This window comes from Protopterus annectens, chromosome 2.part0 (genome assembly GCF_019279795.1).
Source record: "Protopterus annectens isolate FY-2018-M chromosome 2.part0, PAN1.0, whole genome shotgun sequence".
Classification (NCBI taxonomy): domain Eukaryota; kingdom Metazoa; phylum Chordata; order Ceratodontiformes; family Protopteridae; genus Protopterus; species Protopterus annectens.
Window position 1 is genome coordinate 1,344,560,594 of NC_056728.1, and position 12,634 is coordinate 1,344,573,227.

Here is a 12,634-nt window from a genome sequence, read left to right on the forward strand (position 1 = left end):
CTTCCTGAAGGATACTATTATGCATTTCTTGGCATTTAGTTTTAGTCCGTGGCTCTGACAACAGTTGTCAGCCTTTCCTGGAGAACATCTATGTCAGTGTAGGATTCAATGACAGCTCCTAATTTGCAATCATCTACAAATTTAGTCAGCCAGAGACCACTGACACTGGCCTTGACTTCGGAGAAGTCCTCCTGGAATGACACCTGCTATTTAAGCAATCAGTGAGGCCAATTATCTTTTTTCTGCAGCTGGGCATAATTCTAGGCGAAGTAACGATTCCACTCTGAACTAGTGTCCTACCTGCATTTATAACATGCATGGAAAGTTCTGATATGTGTCCCTGTATATCTCTCAAGGTTCTGCATCTTAAGTTATTCACTCCCACATGCATAACATCCATATCATAGTTATATTTGCTAAGAGATAAGGTCCTTAGAACTCTTGTAACATCAGAGATACTGAAGCCTGCAAGACAACTCACTGTAACCCACTCCTTGTCCAGCTTTGTGAGTGATAGGTCAGTGTACCTGACAATAGAGTCACCTAACACTAAAGCATTTTTATTGCTGCTACAGTTCAACTAAATAGATTTGGTCTGTTTTTCCCAGGGTGACTCTTTACATGAGGCATGCATGAGAGGGTTGAGTGGCTTGATTTTGTTGCTGATTCTTCTAGGAAACTCTGGAAGTGATTGTGTTACAGCCACTGCATAAGATATTTTGGTGTAATTGGAGAAGGATCATGGTGGAGGTATATTAAGATCACAGGGCAAGTGTATAGGTAAGAAGAAAGCCTCTAGATGAATTAGAAATGTATACCTCTCAAGACTTTGCAAAATGATACTTATATGCTTACTAATAGCAGCCAATAAACAAGGAGGGGGGGAATTATGTTGTCAATTTTTCATAAGGGTGGACGGATAATATGGGTTTAAGAATACAAGAGTCAAACAGAACAGGGTGGGAGGGTGAGGAAACTCTTAGACACTGCCTTAAAACAAAATTTTCAGATACTTCTAGAGAACTTATTTTTAGTTCCCAGAATGTAGCACATATTTGCTAAGGTTAATATCCTTCTTTTTGATATTCACTAATGACCATACACAATATATTTTTATCATCATTGTACAAATCAATAACCCAAGGCATTATAAATGAATGTCTCCATAAGACTGCTATACCTCTACTGTTTTCTTTAAAGTTAGTACCTGCTAGTGCTGTATATTTCTTTGGATTTAATATAATAATATAATCTTACAATAAATGAGTTACTTATAAAAACTACTTGTGTTTTATACATTTTAGGTATTTAAACAAGCTATCTCTATAACTGCCACTGTTTAGGTTGTTTACATTTAAAGGAACACATTTTAAAGCAGACATCTTATATCAGTCTCATAAATATTGCTATAATACTGATAGTAACCCATATCCTTAGAAAAATGGCTGTATGAAAACAAAAGGAAGACTGTATTACTTATAAGAAATTTCACTAAATATTTGCACTGCATTTTGCCATTTAAGAGGTCTAAATGTTAGTTTATACCATTTCTTTTTATTATGTGAGTCAGGCTAGTTCAGATATTGTATTTGCTTTAAGGCAATTCCGGGCCAGTCAGCAACAGAGCAAAGTGTCTAAGAATTTCCCCACCCTCCCATCATGTTCTATTTGACTCTTGTGTGCTCAGACCAAGAGTATCTGTTGTTGTCCACCCTTTAAGATAATTTGACAACAATTCTCTTCCTCTCCTTGTTTATTGGCTGGTCACAGTAAACAATTAAGTATCATTTTACAAAGTTTCTTCCCTTAAAGTGTTTAAATATATTTGCCCTCCCATTCTATTGCATTGAAAAAACAAAACAAAACAAAACAAAAAAAACAAAACAAAAAAAAAAAACAAAACAAAAGGAAAACAATTGCTTAAAAGCTCATTTTATTTGAGACAGATATAAAAATCAAAGCCACAAAAAATCACACAGGGTGATGTAATATCCAAACTAAAAAATAAATAATAAATGATAATAATAAAAAAAAATAATAAAAAGTCACCACCACGTTAAATTCCAAGCGAAATAGATGTTGGGAATTGTGTTTTAATAAACATCCATTTTGCTTGGAATTTAAAGTGTTGGTGACTTTTTTTATTTTTTATTTTGGATAAAAATCAAAGCGATATCAATATTAAAAATAACTAAAACTAAACTACAAGTAAACCAATGCTCTTCCATGGAACTTAAGGCATATAAATTCCTTTCAAACTACCCTTATAATTCTCTTTTACTCTCCTACTCTCACTTATACTAGTGTAGATCACTATTTATATCACCACATAAATGTTTTTATATAAATTATTTATAAGTATATTATGCAATAATATGTAAATTATAATGGCAAAAAATCTGTTTGAATTCTTATTATCGTGTATTAGTTTTTATCCATGTAAATACATGTTTAATCTTTAGGGTCATATGTTGCTAGCAGGTATGTAGTCAAGGAAACTATCCCAGGTTCCTAAAATCCCCAAAGTGTTGTCTAACCAATTAACCTGCTCAGAGTCACATACTAGGCAAATGAAGGCCACGGGACTGAAACCCTGGACCACAAGAAACATCCCATAAATATCTTACAGTTTCAATCCACTGCACTAATCATCAGACCTCAAACTCTCCCCAACACTTACATCATTAACCTTCTCAGGATTATCTGAGTTCCACATGGAAAGTTTATTGCACCACCAACCATTATGTACGTGAATCAAAAGGTACTTGTGCAACAATCCTTCAATACTCCTATGTGAATGCTCAAAGCATATACCTTCCTGTTTTAACTAATATGTAGCAGCAATGCTGCAAAGAAAAAAAATCTGTTTTAATGTAATTTCCCTACCATTATATAGCAGTCTGTATCCATTTAAGCTAATGTTTAATCATATGTTTAATCTCTAGCTTCATAGGTAATCAAGTTATGCATTCAACAAGTGACTGTGGTAACCATCCCAGCCTCCCAAAAACCCCAGACACCAAAGTCGCCCTAACTCTCACATTGCCAGCTTTCACAAGATTGTTTAAGGTCCATGAGGAAAATCGAACACTTGCTCTGCTATCCAGAGCTACCACCTACTATTTATGTGAAGATAAAGGTACTCGTACAACAATCATTTAATGACCCTGTCTAAAAATGTACAGAAACAAAATCTGTTTTAACTTCCTGTCTCTTGTCATCACATACTTGTTTGTATCCATTTAGACATATGTTCGCTGTTAACATTCACAGGTAGTCACCAGGATTGCAGTCAAGGAGACCATTGGGAAGACATCCCAGCCTCCCAAAAACTCCAGTGCACGTATCTGATCAAGTAACCTGCTCACCTTCTCAGAGTCACAAGTAGACAGATGAAGTTAAAGGTGCTTACATAATCAGCTGTACACAAGTCACTACCTTGGTAACACCCCTGTTTTGCATTTGCTTCATTTAACCTGTTCATTATATTTCACACACTTGAATTAAAGATCATTACTGTTTTAGACTTGCCAGTCTGTCTATCTATACTGATCTACAGTAATGAATTTAGGATTTTAAAATAGTACTTTAGTTAAAAAGGTGATTTAATTTATAGTGTCTTCTGGTATACCTTTTACAGAAGAGTTGTGTGAGTGTATGCATGTGTGTATGTATTGACATGCTCACATATGTCCAACAATACAGCATGAGGTCAAGATATTGAAATGCTATTGTGCTTCATTTTGTACTCTGGGGTTTTGTGCCTTCATTATCTGTACCTCTTGGCAAATCATTTAAGCAGGTATTGCTCTTTGCTCAAAGTAGTTTTCCATGGGGAAGAAACAGGCAGAAAGAGAGAGAGAAATGGAGGAAGACAGGAAAATAGATTCATTGGACATTATAATTTTCCTATAGTGTCTTCTATTCCATACTCCTTTATCTGTCACTCCATTTCTCTTATCATACTATTGGAGTTCTGGGGGGGGTCAATTGGAGGGATGATAAGTCAGCAAGCAAAGGAAAGTAGTATTGCTGAAATTGAGTTATCGTCCAGTCTTAGTGAGTACCTTCATCAGGTGCACCCTGTTTTTCAAAAAATCTCACCAAGACAACACTGACATATAGACTGTATTTTATATAGCATATATCATGGACAGAAGTAGTCCAAAAATTAAAAACGATAGCTGGGTGCACAAGACCCAGGATAAAAAAGTGAACAATCCTGTTAGGTGCACTGGTGCCAGGACTGGAAAAAATGACAGTGTAGAATCCTCAAAATATGGAAACATTCCTACAACGAAGCTAGGCCAGGCCCAGAAGGAGGATACCCCCCCATTGTAGAAGGAAGTAGTAGTCCACAAAAATCACAAAAACTGACAGGCCAAAAAAAGAGCCATAAAGATGATAAAGTTGAGTATTGAAGATAAGAAAGAAATTATGTATCATTACTATTATGTAAAAAGCCCAGAATTTCCAGACACAAGATATACAAAACAATTAAGTGAGAAATTAGAGGAAAGAAAAATACTTCCGCAAGAAAAACTGTCAGAAGCCTCAAATAAAAATGTGTGTTCGTTAATGCAACAGATTTGTGAAAAAAAATTATATAGACCAAGAAACTTTGATCTGTTTATAAAAAGAAGCATCTGAGGAAGTGTGAAAATATAAACAACAAAACCTAGAGATTTTTGAAAAGTATAAAAAAGAAATATGGACATGTTAAAGAAAGATAGATTTGATATGGTGCAGTATTTATGCAAAGTCAAAAGCCAAATTAATCAATAAAAAAGGCAGCCCGAAAGATATTTGAAGAGAAAAACAGGCAAAGGCATCCAGTTATGGAAAATTTCACAATAAAAAAATAACATCACAAAGAGGGAATGTAGAAAAGAAGATTAGTAAAGCAGAAATTAAAAAAATAGAAGCTGAAGTTATGGAATGCCTGTGAAGTGAAAGTTTGGTGTAGAAGGTCTAACACAGGTTACATCACAGCATGATGGAATGAGTCCACAAAGTAAGGAGAAACAAGGAAGATCAGGAGACATCTGAAGAAGAAATATGGACATGGGAAAGAAAAAGAGACTTAATATGGTGTAATATTTATGCAAAGGGGAAAACAAAACTAATCAATACAAAAAGATCAGCACCAAAGATATTTGAAGGGAAATACAGGCAAAGGAATCTGGACATGGAAAACTTTACAATACAAAAAATAAGAAGACAAAGAGGAAAAGTCGAAAAGAAGATTAGTAATGGAGAAGTTAAAGAAATAGAAACTGAGGTTATGGAGGGCCTGCGAAGTGAAGGATTCAGTGTAGAAAATCTAACTCAGAAAACACAACAGCAGCAATAGACATCCAAGAAACCAGTGGAATGGGAAGCAACTGGGCAGTTGCCATATGGAGATATTTTGGAGCCTTCCACAGGAAGCCAGTATAAACATTCACTTGAAGCTGACCGCAAGGGAAGGAATAGGAAACTGTGGCAACTCTGACGCAGTCAATGGTGAGGAGTGATAGGCCAGTGAGTTCCCATATGACACAGCAACAGATGACACAGGATGAAATTGAAGAGAATGTGCCACAGGAAGATGCTATAGAACTGTGTCCTCAGTTTAGAAGAAAAGGAGCTAAGAAAAGAGTTGCTTGATTTAATAGAGATGGACAGATATATTAAGAACAATGAAAGCAATAGACTGCAGAAGGTCAATAAAACCCAAAAAGTCAGAAGTTTGATAAAACAAATTAACACAGTAATTAGGACTGTCCATAGAAATCCATACGATATACCATCTCAAAACTGGTGTAACCAGTCAGGAGGAGAAGGTAACCTCACACAACACAATTCCAGTATCACATAGTCCCACCACATCAGTGAACCAAACACATAAATACACAAAAACATACTCGGAGGCTCTAAATAAAAATCTACCTAAGCAACAGAGACCTCCAAAGCAGACATCCAAGCAAACGCTACCTCAAAACAAAACACACACAACACATAACCCACAAAGTCAGTGTGCCAAGCAGCCACAGCCCTTAAGGCTGAATAACACACCTGATACTCTTGTTATAGGTGACTCTATTTTCAGACACACTGACGTCCCGCTCACCAGGCTGAATAAAGAGAAGGTCACGGTGAGCTGCCTGTCGGGTGCTAGGATCCGACACATAACGCAAGCACTCAGGTCACTCCAAAGCAAATACAAATATGACTCAGTCATTGTACATGCTGGTGTGAATGACCTGAGACGTTCCTCCCTGGACTACATGAAAAGAGACATAGAGGAGCTCTCTGATCATGTAGTCCAGGCTGGTATGACCCTGACCTTAAGCAGCATCTTACCCTCACCTAGAATGATGCCACAGTACAAAGACAAAATGATCGATTTTAACAATTGACTAAAATTTTGGTGTCATTCAAAGGGGATCCAGCGTCTGTCAGCCTGGGATGACATGCTCGACAAGCCACGTTGCTTCGCTAGGGACGGCTTGCACCTGTCACCACTGGGCTTTCGGATATTGGCAAAGGCTCTTGCCACCCCCATAGTGCCTTTTTTAGGCAAGGCTCAAAAGTCAAACCCACCCCCATAGACAGCACAAGGAACAAGAAACTGAGGGTAATGCTGCTAAACGCCAGAAGTCTTAACCTCAAGATGCACGCACTCGAAGCTCTCCTCAGTATGGAGAACATCGATATCTGTGCAGTGACAGAAACCTGGTTCAAGGCTCCAGAGAGCACCCCAGCACTACCAGGCTATACCTCGTATCATGCTTTTCGGCCCCAAAACCCGGACTGAACCACAAAAGGAGGGGGAGTTTCCATATTTATCAAGGATATCCACACCTCCAGGTTAGTGGCATTGCACGAAGTATCGGAGACCATCCATGTGCAACTAACAGTGGCCAAGACTGCTTTTCAGTTTATAGCATCCTGCAGACCACCCTCTCAAAGTCAGGAATCCCATTCAGCTTTCCTGAAAACATTGGAGAACATGAAGATCTCTCCGAACACCATTATATTGGGTGACTTCAACTACCCAAACATTGACTGGGAGCACTACTCAAGCCCCAGCACCTTAGCTCAAAGATTCCTGGAAATTATAAACTCAAATGCTATGGAACAACTAGTCACCACTCCCACAAGAGGGGACAACATACTAGACCTGATCATTACCAACATGGGGACTCTATGCTCTACACCAGAAGTATATCCCTCATTGGTAAGATCAGATCATAAATTAATTTCACTGGATGTCCACATCCCGACCCCACCCCCAGCCCAGAAAACCACAGTGAAAAACTTCTCAAAAGCGAACTTCTCACTTCTCAAAACCAAAGTGGAATCCTTCAAGGCCTCAGGGCCAGTGGAAACTACAGCCCAAACTGCAGAATCCTATATAAATGCATTCTACGGACATCTCCAGGAATGCATGGATCATGCTATCCCAAACAAAACCAAGACCCAATCATCCAAAAGCAGGCATCCAGTCTGGTGGACCCCTGCCATAAATAAACTGTACAACAGAAGGAGGAAGCTACTACATGATAGAGCAAAATCCCTAATAGGGAAGGCATCTCTGATCAGTACTAGCAAAAAATTACGATCCCTCATAAAAACCTCCAAGGCCAGCTTCGAGAGAAAAATTGCAGGACACCAAAGACAATCATAAGGCTTTTTCAGTTATGTTAGAAACCTGGGATGCAACTCCCAGACTTGTTCTGAGTTGATTCTAAACAACAAAAAATACACTGAACCCACAGACATTGCCAATATCCTGGCAGACAGGTTCAGTGCAAACTTCTCCCCCCCCCCCTCACCCCCAAAAGAGCAAGTATCTATCCCGGCAGAGGGCTGCCTCCCAAACATCTCAGATGCTCAGGTGAAGGCTGCCCTCTCCAAAGCAAAAAACACTGCTTCCATGGGACCAGATGGCGTCCCAGGTTGCATCCTACATGAACTACAAGAAGAACTAATCCCTCAAATAAAACTGCTATACAATCTCAGCCTCACTACAGGATATGTGCCCACAGAATGGCGTACAGCAACAGTGGTCCCACTCCACAAAGGTGGAGCCTCTATGGACCCTGGAAACTATCGCCCCATAAGCCTGACTAGCTTAGTCTGCAAGGCTATGGAGAGGATCATCATGGAGCTCATAAACAAAGACATTGGGGATCTACAGATACTAGATCCTACCCAGTTCGGCTTTGTCAAGGGCAGATCCTGCCTTTTGAACCTGGTTGACTTCTTTGAAACAGTCACCAAAGCCATAGATGAAGGGAAGGTAGTCCACACAGCCTATCTGGACCTTGCAAAGGCATTTGACACAATACCCCACTCGGGCATCATAGATAAGCTATCCAGCTTAAATATAAACCCCTATGTCACAAGATGGGTCGCAAACTGGCTCAAAGACAGAACCCACAGAGTGAGAGTTGCTGGAGCCATGTCAGACTCGAAACCGGTCACAAGTGGCATCCCACAGGGTTCTGTCCTGGGACCACTCTTGTTCGGTATATACTTTTCCGAGGTACAGGCAAGCGTGTGAGGACTATGGCTCACCAGGTTCGAGCGACTGCAAACTGGGCACCATAATCAACTCTCCAGCTGACACAAACATCCTTCAAAAAGGTCTCACAGAGACAGATAACTGGTGCCAGCGCCATGGTTTAAAGCTAAATGCCAAAAAATGTATAGTCATACCCTTTGGCAAAAACAATGTGCCCACAAATTACCACATAGGCGGAAACCCATTAAGTACAGAGAAAGTTAGTAGGGACCTGGGGACCCAAGTTGATAGCAATCTATCCTTTGAAAACCACATTGCCAAAGTGGTTAGAAAGACCTTCTACATAGCCCACCTCATCACGAAAGGTTTCACATCTAGATCAAGAGAGGTAATCGTGCCAGTTTATTCATCCCTCATCAGGCCCATCATAGAATACAATGCCCCTTTTGGGATGTACCTTACCCAACACCTGCAGCAATTAGAAAGACCCCAAAAGTATCTCACCAAGAGGATCAAGGGTCTCAAACAGATGCCATATGCTGCTCGGTTAAAAACTCCAGCTCTACTCAGTTGCATACCGCCTACTTGAGGCGATCTATGCCTGACATAGAAAGCTATGTCAAATCCAGAATTAATGGACATGCTCCACCTCAGTAAATCTAAATCCCTTAGAGCCACACGCTCGAGGACTTGAACCTCAGCACAGAAATAAATAGAACTTGCTGGCGGGACAGGTTCATAACCCAGAGGCTCCCTTCGCTCTGGAATAGAATTCCAGTTCATGTGAGGCAGAGCACCTCACTGAATCTCTTCAAGAAGAATCTCGATAAGTGGATGGGGGATCGTAGGTTTGTCCCAGGGATTACTCCTGTGTCACTATTAGACAGAGGCACAGTAAACTAAACCTTAAAAAGGGCACAGTATACTCAAATCAAGGGGTGGCGTAAGCCATACAGAATCGGGCTAGGCTTATAATTGCCCCAGGGCAGATAGCCTAGTATGAACCTATGAACCTATGAACCTACTACTATGCAGCTACAGATAAATTTCTACCAAAGAACACAGGGCAGTAAGGGAAAGGAAGGGGAGAAATTGAATACCATCGTGGAAGTATCAAACAGAGAAAACTATAAAGCAATTAAGACAAAGAAGTGTCACTGTTAGAAGAGTATAGAAGAGAGAACAGATCAACAAAAATAGTCAGAAAGATAGACGTGATAAAAGCAATGCTCAGTATTATAACGGATCAGGATCTATCTTGCACTATTGCCAATAATAAACTAAAAATCTCAGCACAGGCAGAAAAACTTAGAAAATACATAGATAAATATAAAGGAAAAGTACAAAATAAGCAATATATTGATGATCCCAAAAAGTTCTATATAGAATTGGGAAACAAGGCAAAAGGAATAGAAAGACCACTCAAAAAAGAAAAAAATAGATACATTTTGGAGAAATATCTATGAAGATCCTGTGGAACACAACAAAGATGCTAAATGGATAGAAGAAGTAAAAGAAAGAATAAGAAGTTCAAAGGTACAGGATATGAAATGGGATAAAGTAATGGCCAGAGAGATTAAGAAAAGCCTCCAAATGGAAAACCGCAGGCCCAGATGCAATACTTAACTTCTGGCTAAAAGTATTAACATATTTGGACGAAGATTTAACCATGAGTAAGAACTATTTATATGTGCACCCCGAAACAGACACCAACATGGTTAACAACAGGAAAAACAATACTCCTGCTTAAAAGTGAACCTGTGTGTTATCCTAAAAATTATAGACCAATAACTTACCTTCTGATGACGTATAAACTATACACTGGAATTGATGCTGACAGAGTTTATAGTCATTTAGAAGAAAATTCAATCATGGCAATAGAAAAAAAGGGCAATAAAAGAAAGCCATATGGAACAAAGGATCATCTGTGGCTAAATAAAGTCATAATGGAGAACTGTAAAAAGGGGATGAATCTAAGTATGGTATGGATTGACTACAAAAAAGCATTTGATAGTATCCTACATTGATGGATAAAAGAGTGCTTAAAAATGTATGAGCTACACCCTACACTGATCGACTATATTACAGTGACCATGAAACAGTGGCAGGTCACTTTGCAATTAAGCCATGATAAAGGACAAATTATTATTCCATGGATAAAAATTCAAAGGGGGATATTCCAGTGTGACTCTCTGCCACCACTGTTATTCTGTCTTACCCTTAACCTATTAAGCCGTCTACTTAGATTAGGCCATGGCTATAATTTGGCTCCTAGAAAACGACAAAGTGTAAAGACCTCTCATCTTCTCTTTGTCAATGAGATGAGGAACTGAAAGCACAGCTGCAGGTTGTCAAAACTTTTTCATATGATATAAGAATGTCATTTGGTCTTAATAAATGTGCAAAAGTAGCCTTTAAAGCAGGAAAACTGCAGCACCAAGAAAACATCAGTTTGGGACAAGAATGTGATATAAAAGAACTTGAGCAAGAGGGAATGTATAAATATTTGGGAACTGATGAAGGATCAACAGTACAACATGAACAAATGTGAATAAAACTTAGTAAGGAATATTTTAGAAGACTTAAATTAATCCTGAAAACAGCATTGACCTCTAGGAACAAAATTCAAGCTATAAATCAATTTGCTTTTCCTGTCTTAACTTATAGTTTTGGAGTGATTGACCAGCCTCAAAATGTGTTTGACAGATTAGACAGGAAAACAAGAAGGATGCTTCATGCTCACCAAATGATTTATAAAAGTCAGTGCATACAAAGATTAGCCATGGTGGTGCAGCGGTAGTGTTGTTGCCTCACAGCAAGAGATTCTCCCATTTGATTCTCGGCTGGAGTGCCTCCTGTGTGGAGTCTGCATGTCCTCCCCATGGTCGAGTGATGTTCGAAAGACATGCGTAGAAAGTACTGCCAATCATTAGCGGACCGGAGTTTCGCTGTCCCTAACTGGGAAAAGCCGAAAGAAGAACAACAAGTGCATACCAAGATTATATATTATCCATTCTGAAGGAGGTATGGGCCTCCTTGAAGTTGATTACATGTATAGATCTGCAATCGTGGGACTGCATACATATCTGCTGACCTCACAAGACCCAAACAGTTTTAAAACATGAGGAGAATAAATCAAAGATGATTTCCCTGCTTAGTCTAGCAGAAGCATATCAGTGTCAAGCAGGAATGGAAATCAAACCAGAAGTAGATAAAAATCAGGCAGCAACTGAATGTGTCAAAACACAAAAGAAAGAATATAAGGTGAAGGATCAGATGAGAAGGGAAGAAATGTGGAAAATGCTTAAACACAGTTGCAAGTATACAAAACTTCTGGAAGAGCCTCATGTTCCTCAGGCTCGAACGCAGGAATGGTTAAGGAGAGGTGAATTCTTATCAAAAGATGAAAGATTAATATTGGTGGCTGAAGATAATGGGCTACATACACATTGGTTTACAAAGTCCATTGAACATTTGGGAGAAACAGACAAATGTAGGTTTTGTAAAACAGAATTGGAAACAGTCGCACACCTTGTTGCTGGTTGTGACATACTAATAGCATAAGGATTGCATACTGAAAGGCATAATAATGTGGCTAGACTGTTGCACTGGGGATTGTGCAAACATTATAATACTGAAGTAACTGAAAAACACTGGAAACATAAGCCACAAAGTATCATAGAAAATGATGAAGTCTACATTACATAGGATCACCCTTTACCAAAAGTTCAAAAGATAGATGCGAGAAAACCAGATATAGTGGTCCATGAAAAGAAGACAAAAGTAGCATTGCTCATTGAAATTGCTACACCCAGTGACTACAGTGTCTTGTATACAGAGAGATACAAAGTCATAAAATATCAGGATTTGCAGGCAGAAACAAGAGCAATGTGGAAGAAAGATATCCAGACAGTTCCAATAGCAGTAGGAGCAGCGGGTCTTATAAAAATACACCTACAATCTTATTTAGATATGTTACCAATACATGTAACTCCATATGAATTTCAGAAGGAGTCATTTCTGGGCACATTGCAGGTGCTGCAAAGAGCACTTTTGGCTGACATCAAAGACTGAAACAATACTTGACTTCATGAACTTTAATCACACTTTGACTTAGGCATG